The sequence below is a fragment of the Mobula hypostoma genome, unplaced genomic scaffold (genome assembly GCF_963921235.1).
Source record: "Mobula hypostoma unplaced genomic scaffold, sMobHyp1.1 scaffold_42, whole genome shotgun sequence".
Classification (NCBI taxonomy): Eukaryota; Metazoa; Chordata; class Chondrichthyes; order Myliobatiformes; family Myliobatidae; genus Mobula; species Mobula hypostoma.
Genome location: NW_026948219.1, coordinates 1,069,270 through 1,088,682, shown reverse-complemented (window position 1 = coordinate 1,088,682; position 19,413 = coordinate 1,069,270). Strand labels below are relative to the sequence as shown.

Sequence of the window (19,413 nt, the reverse complement as noted above, 5' to 3'; positions counted from 1 at the left end):
TTATTTAGATTATGAGGACACTCAGTCCTCGTTTATTGTCATTTAGAAATACATGCATTAAGAAATGATACTATGTTCCTCCAGAGTGATATCACAAAAAAAAGGACAAACCAAAGACTAACACTGACAAGACCACATAGTTATAACATATAGTTACAGCAGTGCAAAGCAATACCATAATTTGATAATGAGCAGACCATGGGCACGGTAAAAAAAAGTCTCAGAGTTCCGATCGACTCCCAATAGCAGGCGGCAAAAGGGAGAAATTCTCCCTGCCGTAAACCTCCAGGTGCTGACAACAGCCGATGCATTGGAAGCATCCGACCACAGCCGATTCTGAGCCTGTCCGAAAACTTTGAGCCTCTGACCAGACCCTCCGATACAGCCTCCTGACCACCATCCTCTGCCGAGCGCTTCGACCTCGCCCACCGAGCAACAAGCAAAGCCGAGGACTCGGGGCCTTCTCCTCTGGAGATTCCAGATCACACGGTAGCAGCGGCAGTGAAGAAGGCATTTCAGAAGTTTCTCCAGATGTTCCTCCATGCTCTCACGTCTGTCTCCATCAAATCAGGATTGTGCACGGCACCCTACTTGACAGATTACAGATATCACCACCGGAGTGGCCGCTGTGCGCTGTGTCGCGCCGCCATCTTCTCCTCCTCCTGCCGATACGGGTGGAACTAATCAATGGAGAATTGTTATGTTATCTTGTATGTGCGAGCTGAGCGGGAGTTCGCCGTCTTTTCGGGAGGCGAGCGAGGAGGACGAACGTGTGAGGAGCGGATAGCGGTTCCAGGGTGGCGGATACTGGAAGTCGGCGGTTCGGACGGTGGCCGAGGGCTCGGAGTGTCGTTAGGGATGGAACCGGAGGTGTGAGCTCCAACGTATTAAAACATTATGTGCACAGACTGATAAACTTACTGATTTGGTTCCTTTATGTTATCTGTTTCTACTAACCCATCACTAAGAAATAACAAGTTGTAATTACTTACTCGCCTTTGGTGTATTGTCTGATATTTGTGTTGGGAGCGTTACACCGTATTTACACCGAAGTATTGCACTATTGGCAGGACGACGGCGGTTCACCCTAGGCGAACGGGGGTAAATTGGGGCACAGACGTTACACAAACATCTCTCATCAATTAACCTGAGGATTGAACTGAACTTCCTTACATAACATTGCTAACTTTTGATTTGCCTGGTTTAAGTTACTATATTAAGTAGTTACTAATAAATAGTGGTTTTTAACATTAACAACAGACTCCAGGTCTGCTCTATTGCTGCTGGTTCATTTAACCCATCACGGAGTACGTAACAAGCCTCTCCTTATCTAATGTCAGGGTGAGTTTGATCATATTAAGATCATTTGTCCCTATCGGTTCTTTGAACTTAAGTGACCTAATTAATTCTGGTTTATTACAATACCAATCCAGAATAGCTGATCCCCAAGTGGACTCAACCATGAGCTGCTCTAAAAAAGCATCTTGTAGGCATTCTAGAAATTCCTCCTCTTGAGACCAACATCATCCCAATTTTCCTAATCATCTGCATGACAATCCCCCATGATGACCGTAACATTGCCCTTTTGGCATGCATTTTCTATTTCTCATTTTAGTTTGTGGACAACATACTTACTACTGTTTGGGGGTTTCTATACAATTCCCATCAGCGTTTTTTTTTCACATTTGCTGTTCCTTAATTCTACCCACAGATTCTACACCTTCCAACCCTATGTCACCTCTTTCTAATGATTTTATTTAATATTTTACCAACAGAGCCACACAACCCCACTACCAGCTTGCTCTTTGAAGAAACATATAAGTTTCTGGGAAACAAGAGGACCTGCAGATGCTAGAAATCTAGAGAACTACACACAACGTGCTGGAGGAGCTCAGCATGTCAGGCAGCATCTATGGATGGGAATCAACATTTCGGGCCAAGACCCTTCATCGGGACGCTTGATACCCACCTATCTGGAATATCAACAAACAAAGACAATAGAAAGTAGTACGAAATGGGGAAAACCTATGACAAAATTTAGTTCAAGGCTTAAAAAAAACCTGCCAAACAGAGCTCAATAGTTAACAAATACAACAAAGGCAATAAACACTTTCATCAATACCAACATTGACATTTTTAATGAAAATATCTTGGTCCCATTTCAATCAGTAAAATTTACAAAGATAAACAAGAACTAAAATGACAACTTTAGAAAAGTCTATTTAGACTCAATCCCACTTGGATTAACACTACCATGGGCAGAAGGAGGAAGCTGAATAACACACATGAAAAGAAATCACATAACAGTCCGATAAAACTTCTAAATTCATATTTTCATCAAAACTGAACAGGATTCAATGCTCCATACGTGTATATGCAATTTTGATAAGAAATACAGACCAGAAAACTTAAATGAGAGGCCAACTCAGAAAAATGAACCATCACTATGGAAGAAAACATTAAGCAGTGGAATGAGTATGACCCTCCATGGGAGACATCCCAATGATCTGAGCAGACCAGATGGTGACAAGGAAGCATCGAGCACCTGACTGAGAGTTGGAGACCTCTTCCCAGAAACAGAAGGGTCCCTTTCAGAAATACAGGACAAGATGGTTAATAAAAATAAGAAAAAAATCAAAACTACATACAAACGTTGTACAATACAATCAAACAAGGCAATAAATGCAGGGAATAACAACAGAAACCAGACACAATCCAACACATTCCAGGATCCTGCAGCAGTTGAACTCAAATTGATTACAATCAAGTGGCAAATATCATTCACCAGAATCTTGCTTTAAAATACAAACTTATGAATGACCTTCATCACTTCATTAAGGCACCATAAATTCGAGTTTCAGATAGGACAATTCATGATAACCATCCAGATATAATATTACAGGATAAACAGGCAGGAACAACTCCCTCAATAGATAAAACCATTCCCACCACACACATGTGCCTCGACCAGTGGAGCACCTCACACCAGGTATTGTTTGTGTCATCAATGAGACGACTGAATTATTTTCTCTGCCAATTAGCTTCCAAATGTTGCTACTCTGTCATCCTTTGCCATGCACCACTGCTGATTCCCTTCTCCTCATCATACGTTCTTACCCCGACCATCGTCCAGAGCCCCAAACTCAGCCCTGTGCAGACCCGCCTCTGGTTTCTGACCCTGCTCTGTTGAACATCCAACTAATGGTTTCCCATTCTGCCTTCAGTCTTTAGAGGACAGTGGTGTTTTCTAACAACCCTTTAGAAGCAGGGAAAATGACCCATAATGTGGAAATGAGCCGTGAATAAGGAGGTTAACTCCCAGTGTCATTCTTCCTCAGCCCAGAGATTTGAGGAGCGAAGACCATCTCAGACAGAACTGCAGTCGGCTCGACTTCTTCAGTCTGCAGGAAATTCAAGGGAAACCTTTTCACCCACAGAGTGGTGACTGTTTGGAACCCTTCATCACAGGGAGAGCAAAAGGGGAACAGGGGAGGATTTAAAAGGACTGTCGTGGAACTGAATCACTGGCAGGGTCCAGCCAGCCTGAGTTGACCCTCTCCCGTATACTAGTTGTGTTATAAATTCACTAAGTACCAGAGACAGAGTTTCAGAACTGATTTATTTGCCTCAGATCCAGAATATTAAACTCCAGTCCCATTAAAGGTGAATATGCAGCAGAAGAAACTCCTCCCATGCCCAGTGACCAGGGTGTAGAACTGGGTGTGGTGAGCAGCAGCGATAATTTCAGAGTTCAGCACCAACAGTGACTCTCGAAATTGCATTCAGCAACGGTGATGCACAAATATCCAGCATGCAGCTTATTGAAACTTTCTCCCCGGTGTGAACACGGTAGTGTGTCACAAGTGTAACATGCTGTAAGGATTCACTGCTCATGTAATGGTTCTCTGTAATGTTTCACTGCTGAGGTAATGGGTTCTTTTTTTAAATTACTTTATTTACAATTTTCAATTTTACAAAGACAAAATGTATTGAAGATAAAACAATACCAAGGAAATACAGTACCAGGTGGATCACAGACAAAACAATTCAAAAACAGAAAACAAAAAGGCTGCCAGACAACTTACAAGATTACTTAAACTTTCAGAAAAAGAGTGGACACAATAGTAACATCACGGTTTCTCGGTAGCAGCAATGTTTAGGTTACGACTAGAGATAACAGGGTTTTGAATGCCAGGCCATCCAATGACAGAAATGTTCTCTCTTGTGAGTCTGGAAGGGAGATTTTCATGGTCTTTTGCTGGGGAGAGATGAGAAGACGTGAATGGAGAGAGTAGGCCCTTTTCCTTTTTTTCTTGTTTTCTTTACTAACCCTATAGTCAAAGTCAGAATTATAAAGCTCAATCGTTTAATCACATATTGTGTACTGTTTGTTATTTCAGGGTACTGATTTGTAACAGGGGAGACATCGCGCAGCATCCACCCAAACGAGATTTCTTAAGTTTGGTTGGGCTGGGGGGCTACCACCCCCTATATTAAGCTGCTAGCTGAAGCGATAGTTTTGTTAGGTAAGACGACTGAGAGAATCGCTTCCACATTCACAGCAGGTGAACAGCAACTCCCCAGTGTCAACCTGGTAATGTGTCATAAGGATAGATAACTGAATGAATCCTTTACCACATTCACAGCAGGTGAACGGCCTCTCCCCAGTGTGAACTCAATGAATGCAAATTTGGTTGATTTGGCTGAGAGAATCTCTTCCCAAAGTCTGAGCAGCTGATTGGCCTCTACCCAGTGTGAACTCGCTGGTGTCTCTGCAGCTGGGATGACTGAGTGAATCCCTTACCACACACTGAGCAGGTGAATGGCCACATCCCAGTGTGAACTGACCGGTGTGCTTGCAGGTGAGATGACCGAGTGAATCCCTTCCCACAGTCTGAGCAGGTGAATGGCCTCTCTCCGGTGTGAACTCGCTGATGTACCTTCAGTTGGGATGAGCAAGTGCATCCCTTCCCACAGACTGAGCAGGTGAATGGCCACTCCCCAGTGTGAACTGACTGGTGTCCCAGTAGCTGAGATGACAAAGTGAATCCCTTCCCACAATCCGAGCAGGTGAACGGCCTCTCCCCGGTGTGAACTCGCTGGTGTGCCATTAGGGTGGATAACTGAGTGAATCCTTTCCCACAGTCTGAGCAGGTGAACGGCCTCTCTCCAGTGTGAACTGACTTGTGTAACAGTAGGTCGGATGACTGAGTGAATCTCTTCCCACAGTCTGAGCAGGTGAATGGCCTCTCCCCAGTGTGAACTCGCTGATGTACCTTCAGTTGAGATGACCGAGTGAATCCCTTCCCACAGTCTGAGCAGGTGAATGGCCACTCCCCAGTGTGAACTCGCTGATGTACCTTCAGTTGAGATGACTGAGTGAATCCGTTACCACAGTCTGAGCAGGTGAATGGCCTCTCCCCAGTGTGAACTCTCTGATGTACCTTCAGTTGAGATGACCGAGTGAATCCCTTCCCACACTCTGAGCAGGTGAATGGCCTCTCCCCAGTGTGAACTCGCTGATGCACCTTCAGTTGAGATGAGCAAGTGAATCCCTTCCCGCAGTCTGAGCAGGTGAATGGTCTCTCCCCAGAGTGAACTGACTGGTGTGTCAGCAGATCGGTTGACCAAGTGAATCCCTTCCCACAGTCTGAGCAGATGAATGGCCTCTCCCCAGTGTGAACTCGCTGATGTACCTTCAGTGGGGATGAGCAAGTGAATCCCTTCCCGCAGTCTGAGCAGGTGAATGGTCTCTCCCCAGAGTGAACTGACTGGTGTGTCAGCAGATCGGTTGACCAAGTGAATCCCTTCCCACAGTCTGAGCAGATGAATGGCCTCTCCCCAGTGTGAACTCGCTGATGTACCTTCAGTGGGGATGAGCAAGTGAATCCCTTCCCACAGTCTGAGCAGGTGAACGGCCTCTCTCCGGTGTGAACTCGCTGATGTACCTTCAGTTGGGATGACCAAGTGAATCCCTTCCCACAGTCTGAGCAGATGAATGGCCACTCCCCAGTATGAACTGACTGGTGAGCCATTAGGTTAGATGATCGAGTGAATTCTTCCCCACAAATTCAGCAGATGACCAGCCTCCGCCCAGTGTGAACTGACTGGTGTGTCCACAGGTGGAAAGACCGACTGAATCCCTTCTCACACACGCAACAGGTGAATGGCCTTGTCCAGTCTGAACTTGCTAATGTACCTTCAGTTCAGAAGACCGACTGAATCCATTCCCTCTGTCTGATCGGATGAATGGGTTCCTCCCTGTGTAATTTGACGGGAATGCCAGTCGGTCTGATGATTGAGAGAATTCCTCCCTACAGTCTGAGCAGGAAGGATGATCGAGTGAATCCCTTGCTCCACTTCTTAAATATCTGGACAGAGACAGCAAAACTGGCGTGTTGTGTTCGAGATTCCAGTAGACAAATTCCTTGTCATTTTTAACCTGTAAAAGAAAGATTTACAAAATCCATCACACGGTGTTGGACAACCTTTCAGATGAGGTCACTTGAGTTGTCAAGGTTTGATCTGGCATCACACTGTTACAGTGAAGTTCAACACAAGTAGGAGAGCAAAATCATCTTCTAACAGGACACAGTACTGGTATCTGGAGTGACCATCAAATTCTCTGATGCTATTCCTGTCTCTATAAGAATGGAGCATTTCTGCCATCTCCAATCTGTGACCTGGCTCAGTTTGACTCTCTCCATTGGTATTATTCCCTGTTCCCACTGAGCTGCATGGGTTCCTGGCCCCACAGTAACTGAAACACTCTCACACAAATAGCCAGCAGTGTATTACACGCACCCACCATTCTCTGGGTAAAAAACTTACCCCTGACTTCCCCTCAGTATCTATTTCCAAGCACCTTAAAACTATGCCCCCTCGTGTTAGCCATTTCAGCCCTGGGAATAAACCTCTGGCGATCCACACGATCAATGCCCTCATCATCTTATACATCAAAAAAGTCTCCAAACATAATCAAGAAATTATACATTGCTTTGAGGATTTGGTAGAAGTATACAAAATTTTGAGGTTATAGATAGAGTAAATGCGAGCAGCTTTTTCCACTGAGGTTGGGTGGGATAACAACCAGAGGTCATGGGTAAGTGGGGAAGGATAAAATTTATCGGAAATATTTGGAAAAGCTATTTACTGAAATGGTCATGAGAGTATGGAATGCACAAGTGGTGAATATGAGCTCAGTTTCACCATTTAAAAGAAGTTTGGATGGGAGCCTGGATGGTAGGGGTATGGAGGGCGATGGTCCCGTTACTGGTAGTTTCATTAGACAGATTAAATGTTTCTTTCAGCGTTGACCAGATGGGCCAAATATCCTGTTTTCGTACTGAACTTCTCAATGTTTCTATCACAGATAAGATGACCAAACTTGTTTGGAAGGGAAAAATTGGGAGTGACAACGGAGCAGCAATGGCTGGAGTTTCTGGGAGCAATTCGGGAGCTGAGTGATCGACACATCCCAAAGAAGTGGAAACATTGGAAAGGCAGGAGGACATAACTGTGGATGAAATGAGAAGCCAAAGCCAAGATAAAAGCCAAGGAGAGGGCAAACAAAAAAGCAAAAAATATTGGGAAGCTTTTAGAAACCAACAGAAAATGACTAAAAAAAAATTGAATGACCTCGGGGGTGGAATTATGATATTGTAGTCATTTAACAGTCTTGGTTGCACCCAACAGTCTGAGGCATTTAGAGGAACAAAATATCTGGGGCCTCAGTATCTCTTGAAAACCAAGGTTCCCTGCACCAGTAACCTTTCAACTTTTATTTTGCAGTCACGTACAATCTCTGCACCATCAAAATTTCACTTCTGAAGGCCTCCCACTTACCAAGTACTCCTTTGCTAGAAAATATCTGTCCCAAACCACACTTGTCAGTTCCTTTCTGAAACCATTAAAATTGACCTTTCTCCAAGTTAGAATCTCAACCCATGGTCCAGACCACTCTTTTTCCAAATTTACTTTGAATCTCACAGCATTATGATCACTAATTTCTGTCACCAGCCCTGGATCATCAGCTCATTGCACACTTCTACGTCAGGAATTCTACGTACTGATTAAGGGCACATTTGACAAACTCTGCCCCAGCTAGTCCTTTTACAGTATGGGAGTCCCTGTTAATATATGGAAAGTTAAAATCACTTACTGAATCAACCTTTGTTTCTTGGCATGGTCTGCAATTTCTTTACAAATTTGTTCCTCTAAATCCCTCAGACTGTTGGGTGCAACCAAGTCCCAGTAATGGCTACAATATCATAATTCCCTGTCCTGAGCTCAGCTGGATTTCCTACGATGCTTCTTGCATTGTGATATACACAGCTCAGCACATTCATCTCACCATGCTCAACCATTTGATTGCTGACTCTATCTGAGGTCTGAACAACATCTGACTGGTGTCAAGAAAACAAACTCTCCCTCATTGTCACAAAAACAAAGGAGCCGATTGTGGACGACAGGAGGAATGGAGACAGGCTAAGCCCTATTGACATCAATGGATCTGGGTTTGAGAGGGTGAACAGCTTTAAGTTCCTCAGCATAAACATCACCGAGGATCTCACATGGTCTGTACATACCGGCTGTGTTGTGAAAAGAGCACAGCAGCACCTCTTTCACCAGAAGCTTGGGATGGGGCCCCACATCCAAAGAACTTTCTATTGGCACACACGTTCCAATAAATTTCCCACTACTGATGTCAGGCTCACAATGTATAATTTCCTATTTTATTTTTAGAGCCTTTCTTGAACGGTGGAACAACATTGTCTGTCTTCCAATCCTCTGGTACCTCACCTGTCACTCAGGATGATTTAAATATCTGTGCTTGTGCCTTGACAATTTATGCAGTTGTCTGCCGCAGAGTCCTAGGGAACAACTTGTAAGGCCCTGGGGATTTATCCACGCTAATTTGCCTTCAGACAGCAAACACCTCCATCTCTGTAATCTGTACAGGGTCCATGAAGTTGATGCTGCTTTGCCTCACTTCTATAGACTCTGTGTCCATCTCCTGAGCAAAAAAATAAAATCTCCCACATCTATTTTGTCTCCTCATATGGATTACCATTCTGATCTTGCAGAGTATTAATTTTTCCCTTGCAATCTTTTCACACTTAACATACCTGCAGAATCCATGAGCATTCTCCTTCACCTTGTCTGCTGGGGCAACCTCATGTCTGCTTTTATTTCTTTCATAAGTGTTCACTTAAATTTCCTGTATCTCGTAAGTACTCCATTTGTTCCTATCTGCCTGTACCTGGCATGCACCTCCTTTTTATTGATCTGGCAGATAAAAGCCAAAGGGGTGATAGAGCTGCTTGGTGTGGGGTGGGGGTAGGGGGAGATTAAACTAAAGTTGCAGGGGGAATGGGAGCCTGAACGAAGAACAGAGAGTGGAGAGGTTGTGGAGACAGATGTTGTTCAGTCCTCAGACAAATTCAGGAATGAAAAAGTTGAGCATGGTGCAGTGAATAAGCTGAGCCCTGTATATTTCAATACAAGGAGCAGCGTAGGAAAGGCGGATGTGTTCAGGGCATGGATCAACACCTGGAATTAAGATACTAGGATCTGGCAACTGTGGACTGGGACAGGCTGCTTTATGGAAAAGGGGTGCTTGGTAAATGGGAGGCCTTCAAAGCGAAGTTTTCAAAATAAAAAGCGAGTATGTGCTTGTCAGAATAAAAGGTAAAAATAGAAACTGTAGGGAACCTTGGTTTTCAAGAGATATTGAGACCCTGGTGAAGCACAAAATGCAGTTGCAGAACAGGGATAGGCAGGCAGGCAGTTATGGAGTATAAGAAATTCAAGAGAACACCTAAGAAATAAATCAGGATGGCGAAAAGAAGGCATGAGTCTCCCCCTGCAGAAAAAATGAAGGATAATCCTCAGGGACGCTAGAAATAGATCAAGAGCAAAAGGATTGCAAGGCACAAAGTTGGTCCTCTGGAAGACCGGAATGACAATCCATATGTGGATGGGGGAGATCTTAAGTATTTTTATCATCTCTATTTACTCAGGAGATGGACAAAGATTGTATGGGAGTAAGGAAAAGTGGCTTTTAAATCGTGGACCCTGTACAGATTAAAGAAGAGAAGTTATTTTGCTTTTCAACATAGAACACAGAACAGAGAAATCTACAGCATATTCCAGGCCATTCAGCCCAAAATGTTGTGCCAACCATGTAATTACTCTAGAAACTGCCCAGAATTTCCCTAGCGCATAGACCTCTATTGTTCTAAGCTCCATGTACCTATTGAAGAGTCTCTTAAATGACCCTATTGTATCTGCCTCGACCACCGCTGCTGGCAGTGCATTCCACGCACCCACCACTCTCTGTGTAAGAAAACGTACCACTGACATCTCCTCGGTATCTATTTCCAAGCACCTTAAAACTATGCCCCTCGTGTTAGCCATTTCAGCCCTGGGAGAAACCTTGGGCTCAATGCCCCTCATCATCTTATACACCTAGAAAAGGGTCGAAATGTAAACAAGAAGAGTATACATTGCTTTGAGGATTTGTTAGATGTATACAAAATTATGAGTGTATAGATAGGGTAAATGCAAGCAGCTTTTTCCACTGAGGTTGGGTGGGATGACAACCAAAGGTCATGGTTAAGGGGGGAAGGTGAAAATTTAACGGGAACATCTGGAAAAGTTCTTTACTGAAATGGTCGTCAGAGTGTGGAATGAGATACCAGCACAACAGGTGAATATGAGCTGGGTTTCACCATTTAAAAGAAGTTTGATAGGTACCTGGATGGTAGAGGTATGGAGGGCGATGGTCCCAGTGCAGGTAGTTGTATGAGACAGCTTAAATGTTTTTGACATTGACTAGATGGGCCAAATAGCCTGTTTCTGTCCTGAACTTCTCCATGTTTCTATGACAGAGAAGCTGGACAAACTTGTTTGGAGGGAAAAGGTAGGAGTGACAATGAAGCAGCAATGGCTGGAGTTTCTGGGATCAATTCGGGAGCTGAGTGATCGATACATCCCAAAGAAGTGGAAGCATTGGAAAGGCAGGAGGACACAACTGTGGCTGAAATGAGAAGCCAAAGCCAACACAAAATCCAAAGAGAGGGCAAACAAAAGAGCAAACACTATTGGGAAGCTTTTGGAAACCAACAGAAGACAACTAAAAAACAGTCCGATGAGCTCAGTGCGTGGAATTATGATATTGTAGTCATTAACGGGTCTTGGTAGCACCCAACAGTCTGAGGCATTTGGAGGAACAAAATATCTGCGGCCTCAATATCTCTGGAAAAACAATGTTCCCTGCACCAGTTACCTTTCAACTTTTATTTTGACAGGCACATACAAACTTTACACCCTCAAAATTTAACTTCTGAAGGCCTCCCACTTACAAGTACTCCTTTGCCAGAAAACAGCCTGTCCCAAACCACACTTGTCAGATCCTTTCTGATACCATCAAAGTTGATCTTTCTCCAACTTAGAATCTCAACCCGTGGTACAGATCTATCTTTTCACATATTTACTTTGAATCTCATAGAATTATGATCAATAATTCCTGTCACCAGCCCTGGATCATTTCCTAACAGATCACCGCACATTTCTATGTCAGGAATTCTACGAACTGATAAAGGGCACATTTGACAAAATCTATCCCACCTAGTCCTTTTACAGTATGGGAGTCCCAGTCAATATATGGAAAGTTAAAATCACTTACTGAATCAACCTTTGTTTCTTGGCATGGTCTGCGATCTCTCTACAAATTTATTCCTCTAAATCCCTCAGACTGTTGGGTGCAACCAAGTCCCAAAAATGGCTACAATATCATAATGAGGGGTTGAACTTTGGTGAAAGAGGGAGAGAGATCGTGCATTCTAAAAGGTTTACTAAAATGTTGCCTGGGTTTCATCTCCTAAGTTACAGAGAAAGGTTGAAAAAGTTGGGTCTTTACTCTTTGGAGCATAGAAGGTTGAGGGGGGACTTGATAGAGGTGTTTAAAATTATGAGGGGGATAGATAGAGTTGACGTGGATAGGCTTTTTCCATTGAGAATGGGGGAGATTCAAACAAGAGGACATGAGTTGAGAGTTAAAGGGCAAAAGTTTAGGGGTAACATGAGGGGGAACTTCTTTACTCAGAGAGTGGTAGCTGTGTGGAATGAGCTTCCAGCAGAAGTGGTTGAGGCAGGTTCGATGTTGTCGTTAAAGTAAAATTGGATAGCTATATGGACAGGAAAGGAATGGCGGTTTATGGTCTGAGTGCAGATTGGTGGGACTAGGTGAGAGTAAGAGTTAGGCACGGACTAGAAAGGCTGAGATGGCCTGTTTCCGTGCTGTAATTGCTATATGGTTATATGGTTATAATTCCCTGTCCTGAGCTCATCCGGCTTTCCTACGATGCACATTCATCGCACCATGCTCAACCATTTCATTGCTGACTCTATCTGAGGTCTGAACAACATCTGACTGGTGTCAAGAAAACAAACTCTCCCTCTTTGTCACAAAAACAAAGCTGATTGTGGACGACAGGAGGAATGGAGACAGGCTAAGCCCTATTGACATCAGTGGATCTGGGGTTGAGAGGGTGAACAGCTTTAAGTTCCTCGGCATAAACATCACTGAGGATCTCACATGCTCTGTACATACTGGCTGTGTTGTGAAAAGAGCACAACAACATCTCTTTCACCAGAAGCTTGGGATGGGGCCCCACATCCAAAGAACTTTCTACTGGCACACACATTCAAATAACTTTCCTACTACTGATGTCAGGCTCACTAACGTATAATTTCCTATTTTATTTTTAGAGCCTTCCTTGAACACTGGAACAACATTGGCTGTTCTCCAATCCTCCGGTACCTCACCTGTCACTCAGGATGATTTAAATATCTGTGCTTGTGCCCCGACAATTTCTGCACTTGTCGGCCGCAGGGTCCTAGGGAACAACTTGTCAGGCCCTGGGGATTGATCCACGCTAATTTGCCTTCAGACAGCAAACACCTCCATCTCTGAAATCTGTACAGGGTCCATGAAGTTGATGCACCTCTTTCACCTCAGATGGTTGAAGAAGTTTGGGATGGGGCCCCAAATCCTAAGGACTTTCTACAGGGACACAATTGAGAGCATCCTGACTGGCTGCATCACTGCCTGGTATGGGAACTGTACTTCCCTTAATCGCAGGAACCTGCAGAGAGTGGTGTGGACAGCCCAGCGCATCTGTAGATGTGAACTTCCCACTATTCAGGACATTTACAGAGACAGGTGTGTGAAAAGGGGCGAAAGGATATCGGGGACTCAATTCACTACAACCACAAACTGTTCCTGCTGCTCCCATCCAGGAAACGGTACCACAGCAAAAGGACCAACAGGCTCCGGGACATCATCTTCCACCAGGCCATCAGACTGATTAATTCATGCTGATACAATTGCATTTCTATGTTATATTGACTGTCCTGTGTACAAACTATTTATTATAAATGACTATAAATTACACATTGCACATTTAGATGGAGACGTAACGTAAAGATTTCTACTCCTCATGTATATGAAGGATGTATGTAATAAAGTCAATTCAAATCAATTCACCCTCCCCACTATCTGTTCTGTCAGTCTGACTCCCATTCCCCCTACAACTTATTTTAACCACATCACCCTCTCCCCACACTAGCACTAGCGAGCCTCACCACTGGGATATTAGTCCCCTCTTGTTCTGTTCCCCTCACTAACGAATCCCCTCTCACCCCTTTGACTTTCCTCTGTCAGTGATCCCCCCAACAGTTTCTAAAGTGGACCCACCTGTTGTTGTGTGGGACGGACACAAGATTACTCTGCGATGGCCATTTCACCTCATTCCCCTTCCCGACTCTCACCCAGTTTCCCGTGTCCCGCACCTTGGGTGTAACTCACCTCTCTTCATCTCACATGGGGGTAGAACAAAGGTGATTTTCTCAGCAGCTGATGTAAAAGATTTTGTTCCCTCGGAGGGAAATGGAAATAAATCAGAAAGCGGACATTTACTTCGGGATTTGTTCCGCTTTGACGGAGAGTTCGACGCCGGGTCGCGATAACGCCCTCACGGCTTGTCCGCCTCCGCTATTGGTTGTAACCAGTGATTGACATCGCTTCGCACCAATGGGAATAGCGCAGCGCCTGAACCTTCTGTTGACAGCAGTGGGGAAGGGGCTGGTCACGTGATTAGTAGCCCAGCCGTTAAACCGATGAAGCTCGAGCTCACCAGCGCGTGGGTGACACCGCGCACGTGAGGGCAGATCCCGCTGTGGGGAACCCATGTGTGACGTCAGGCGCATGGGTGCGCCTGTGTGACGTCACCTGTGGGGGAGCGCTGGTATTTAAAAACACCTGAATGGACGTTTCTGATGATTTCAGTGGGACAACAACATTAATCCCGGGTTTCATCACTGAATCCAGTGTTGTGAGATGTAAAGTCCCCTGTTATGTGTCCGGCTGTGCCGTGTTGTTGGTGGAGTGGGCAGCGTGGTGTTTGTCTCCATTCGGGTCACAACACCAGAATTGCCAGCGGGGTCCACACACAGTGTATTAGTCAACAGAAAACCTCCCGTCCCTGCAGTCTCTGTCTCCTGGTAAACTCAACACCCTGACAATGTGGACCATAGACACCCCTTCCTCTCAGAGTCAGGGGATCACTCAGACAGCTGATCACTGAGAGGAATTATATTTATTGGTCATTAAAGTTCACCCAGATTCGTGTGGACGGATTTGATGTGGAGTTCGGGGTGTCACAGTGAAAGGGCCGGACGGCCGAACTCTCTCCGTTGTCCAAACATCCTTCCAGGTGAGGCGACACTTCACCTGTGAATCTTCCGGGGTCGCCCGTTGTGTCCGCTGCTCCCGATGCGGCCACCTCGACACTGGTGACACCAGATCCTCCGCAGTTGTGCGGGGTAGGGTTGTTGTTTTTTGGATGGGGGGGTGTCGATGTTATTGTTCCCTTTTGTGCGGGAGGGGTGGGTTTTGTGGGTTGATGATCCGGATGCCGTTCTTTCTTATGCGGGGGTGGGGTGGGAGTTTGATTTTTCTCTCTGAACGACTTTCATGTTCTTTCTTTGTTTTGTGGCTCTCTGGAGAAGAAAATAATCTCGAGTTGTTTACGGATACCTGCTTAATAATAAATTAACGTTTGAACTATGGGCTCCAAGTGGGACTTCCCGGTGTCCAAACATTTTCATTCCGATTCCCATTCCTGTTCCGACGTGTCAACTCATCGCCTCCTCTTCTGCCAAGATGAGCCACCCTCAGGGTCCAGGATCAGTACCTTATATTCCGTCTGAGTACCCCCTCCCCAACCTGATGGCATGAATATCGATTTCTCCTTCTGGTGAACAAATCTCCCCCTCACACCTCCCTCTCACTCCCTCTCTTCCTCTATGACTTTTCACATCCTCTCACCTGCTGATCACTTCTCTCTGGGGCCACTGCTCCATCCCTTTCTCCTATTCTCCACTCTCCTCTCCTATCAGATTCTATTTTCTTCAGCTCTTCAGCTTTCCCACCTACCTGACTTCACCTATCACCTTCCAGCGAGCCATTTCCTCACCCGCCCCGATCTTATTCAGATATTTCCCCCATTTCATCTCAGTCCTGAAGGAGGGTTCAACTGGAAACGTCGACTGTTGACTCTTTTCGATAAATGCTGCCCGGCCTGCTGAGTTCCGCCAGCATTTTGTTTGTGTTGCTTTGGATTTCCAGCGTCTGCAGACTTTGTCGTGTTTGTGATTTACCTCTCCGTTGTCGCTCCAGCCTCCGGCCACTGGTGGCGCTGCATGGACCTCCGGTACTGGTGGCTCTGCATGGACCTCCGGCCACTGGTGGCGCTGCATGGACCTCCGGGCACTGGTGGCTCTGCATGGACCTCCGGCCACTGGTGGCGCTGCATGGACCTCCGGCCAATGGTGGCGCTGCATGGACCTCCGGCCACTGGTGGCGCTGCCGCTAACCCCCTGCTAAACGCATGCGCGGTGCCGAATGCAGCTGCCGTTGGCGGGTCTCCGGTTCGGGCGGCGGTGAGTGGAAACAAATCTCGGGTTTGTGTGAATCGGGGCCGATGGATCGGGAAAGTCCCGGGCCCGGGCTCTGTCTGACGGCTGGAGCAGGGGTGCAGTGACAATCTTTTAGGTGTTGGAGCTGAACGAGGGGTGATTGATAAGTTCGTGGCCTAAGTTAGAAGGCCTGAAGTTTACAGCTCTCGTTACATGTACGTGTAGTTCCACTCTGTGAGTGATCATGCAGAAAGTTTGAAGTTAATAACTTTTGTGTATTTTTGTTTCAGATAATTGAAAATTGACAGGTTTTCTAAAACTGACTCCTTCCACCTTAGGCCACGAACCTATCAATCACCCCTGGTATGTCACACCCGATGTGTGTACCTGCTCATTTCATGTACTGGGTAACTTCCTTGTCCCATTCATGTAATGAGCAGGTACACAAATTGGGTGTGACATTATATAATGTATATCTGCCTCCTTCTCCCTTCTCCCTTCTCCCTTCTCCCTTCTCCCTTCTCCCTTCTCCCTTCTCCCTTCTCCCTTCTCCCTTCTCCCTTCTCTCTTCTCTCTCTCCTCTCTCCTCTCTCCTCTCTCCTCCCTCCTCCCTCCTCTCTCTCTCTCTCTCTCTCTCTCTCTCTCTCTCTGTCTCTCTCTCTCTCCCTCTCTCACACACACACACGTGTGTGTGTGTATATTTATGTACACATACACACACACATATGCATATGAATATGAATAGGGCTTCTTATAATGTCAAGCACTAAAGCAAGATGAAAGAAATATATGAATTCCAGAGCTCCACAGAGATATAGTGATAGTTAAGACATTAACAAGATTATAGCCTATCAGGACATTTCAGTGTATAACTGGTACAATTAAACATGTAATACTTAATTTAATAATATGACAAAGTATTGCACAGTTGTACTCACTAATTATCATAAAATATAATTATCAGGCAAGTAAAGTAACGTTGTTTGCTTAGAAGCCACAGGGTTGTCAGTGAGAAAAATTTACTTTTGTATTAGCGAGTAATCCACGGACCACCACAGATGTAGCCTTACTAATACGACTGAGTCAGAGCAGACAGCAGGGCCCACAGCGCTTGGCAGTGTTCCTAAGCAGGTATAAAAATAACAGAAATAAAGCAAGTAAGCTTTTTACACTTTTAGCCACCTAAATTGGAACCAAGTAATCAAGTATGGAAAAAGCTCGTCGAATGAACTATTGCTAAAGCTACGAATATTGCTGAATATCAGTATAAAAAGCGGAAGGTTGGTAACTCTGCCTCGTACCGTTTCTCTCACAGAAATGGTTGGACAGGAAGTGTATCTGTGAGTGTCGATACTCACAATATCCTCACACGTCGGGTATTACCTTGTTAGACCAATACAGATTCTGTTTAGTCTTTAAATATATAAAAAGTTAAAGAAGCTTGAATGTTTACATAAAGTATTATCCAATCTATACGAATAGAAATATCGTATTTTTGAAGTGACAAATGTTAACGGGAGGACAGCAACCATTTGGGAGGTTTGGAAATGCGTTTCGTCTCGTTCATTGCCTCACTAAATTATTCTTTTTCCTATCAATGCAAAGAGAAAAAGAGCCTCTTTCCAATCAACTGTAGTTGGTGGAGCTCGGCCAAGGGGTTGATCTGCTATTAATGATAGTTGAAATGACGTAGAAATGTCTTTTTTCTCCATTTGGCTTGTTAAAAAAAAACTAAATTTATCCAGGTGTAGAAGAGGATTTTGGATGATTACCTTGAATATTTCATCAAAATCAGGCTGAAGATAGCGAGCAGTGAATTTTTCTTTCATTATTTTCAACTTTTAAGCATAGGTTTCGAAGTTCATTCCTTGCTCATTATAGCTCCTTCCTGGAATCCAATGGCATCCATTGGAAAGGGCGGAAAAATGCTCACACTTGTGTACAGGTATTTCCCAGCTTGCTGGGACAAGGGGTCGAGCGAGGAGGAATTTCACAAATACCTAAATAAGAAACAGTCACAGCTCCAGGATTTCACAAAACACCATCAAATATCCTAATGTTATTAGAGGTATTTTCCCCAACAGCCAACACCCCCTCTCCCCAAACCTCGCTTCTGTAAAGTTCCCTCTATTTAATATGCGGTCGCTGTTAAATTCCCCACTTGTTAATTTTATATTTTTGTCTGTTTCTTAAGTTTAGCCAAGTGAGATGTTATCTGACCTCGCAAATATGCTTTGAGTGTATCCCATGTAATCAATTTGGAAACATCTCTGGTATTATTAAAAAGAAAGAAATCTTTTATCTGAATGTGTATAAATTTAACAAAGTCCGAACTTTATAATAAATTTTCTGGAAAGCACCAAGGCAAGTTTACATTACTAACATCATTTAGCTCAAAAGTTAAGCTTAAAGGCGCATGGTCCAAGACTGCAACAGCATCATATTCACATTTCTGGACTTTGGACAAAAATCGGAAATCAGCTATAAAATAATCCATTCTCGACTATTTATTATGAACATGTGAATAAAAAGAATAATCTCTGTCATTAGGATGTAAATTTCTCCAGATTTCTATCAAACCATAATCAGTTAAAAAGGAATTAATTAGTGTCTCCGAACGACTTGAAAGCTGCTGATTGGTTGAACTTTTGTCAATCAAAGGGTTTAAACAACAGTTGAAGTCACCTCCCTTCAGCAGCATATATTCATTTAAGTCTGGTAATAAACCAAATACATTTTTCAAAAAAGAAGGATCATCTACATTAGGTCGGTAAAGATTAACCAGGACAATTTTTCTATTACAAATTGTTCCTTTGATAATTAAAAATCTACCATTATTATCTGAAACAATGTCTTCTTGAATAAATAAAATATTAGATTTAATAAAAATAGATACTCCCTTTGTTTTATTTTGACAAGTAGCATGGTATTGAAGGCCCTTCCATATTTCAAAAAATCTATTTTGATCGCCCGTTCTGATATGCGTTTCTTGAGCAAAAATTATATCGGGCTGGAATCGATTAATAACTTTTAAATGTCTTCTTTTGCTTTATAGGGTGATTCCAGCCACATACATTCCAGCTAATAACATTTATCTGTTTAAATACCATTGGATATTATTCTTAAACACGACAATAAACGCATACCATTGCGGGCTAAGCAAAGATGGCGGTGATGAACATAACCAAATAGAAAACGCGCATAATGGGAAAAAATACAAAAAGTGTGTGTGGAAAAATAATCCCACAATAAACCCTAAAGTACACAAATACCCCCAAACCTCCCACCATCCCCAAAGAGGGAAATCCGGCAAAAGAGAGTGTGAGGGGATCCAGGAGTGCCCCTATTAACTGTTTGGAGAGAGACATTCATCATTGATGGTTTGTTTGGAAAGGAGAGAGAGAGTTATTTGCCACCGATATGTTGCTT

General features: G+C 44.2%; 1 pseudogene; it reads right to left on the bottom strand.

Annotated features, from left to right (window-relative positions):
* Positions 1-1,779: 1,779 nt before the first annotated feature.
* LOC134341936 (zinc finger protein 850-like) overlaps positions 1,780-19,413 on the bottom strand; it is a 32,318-nt pseudogene continuing 14,684 nt past the window's right edge.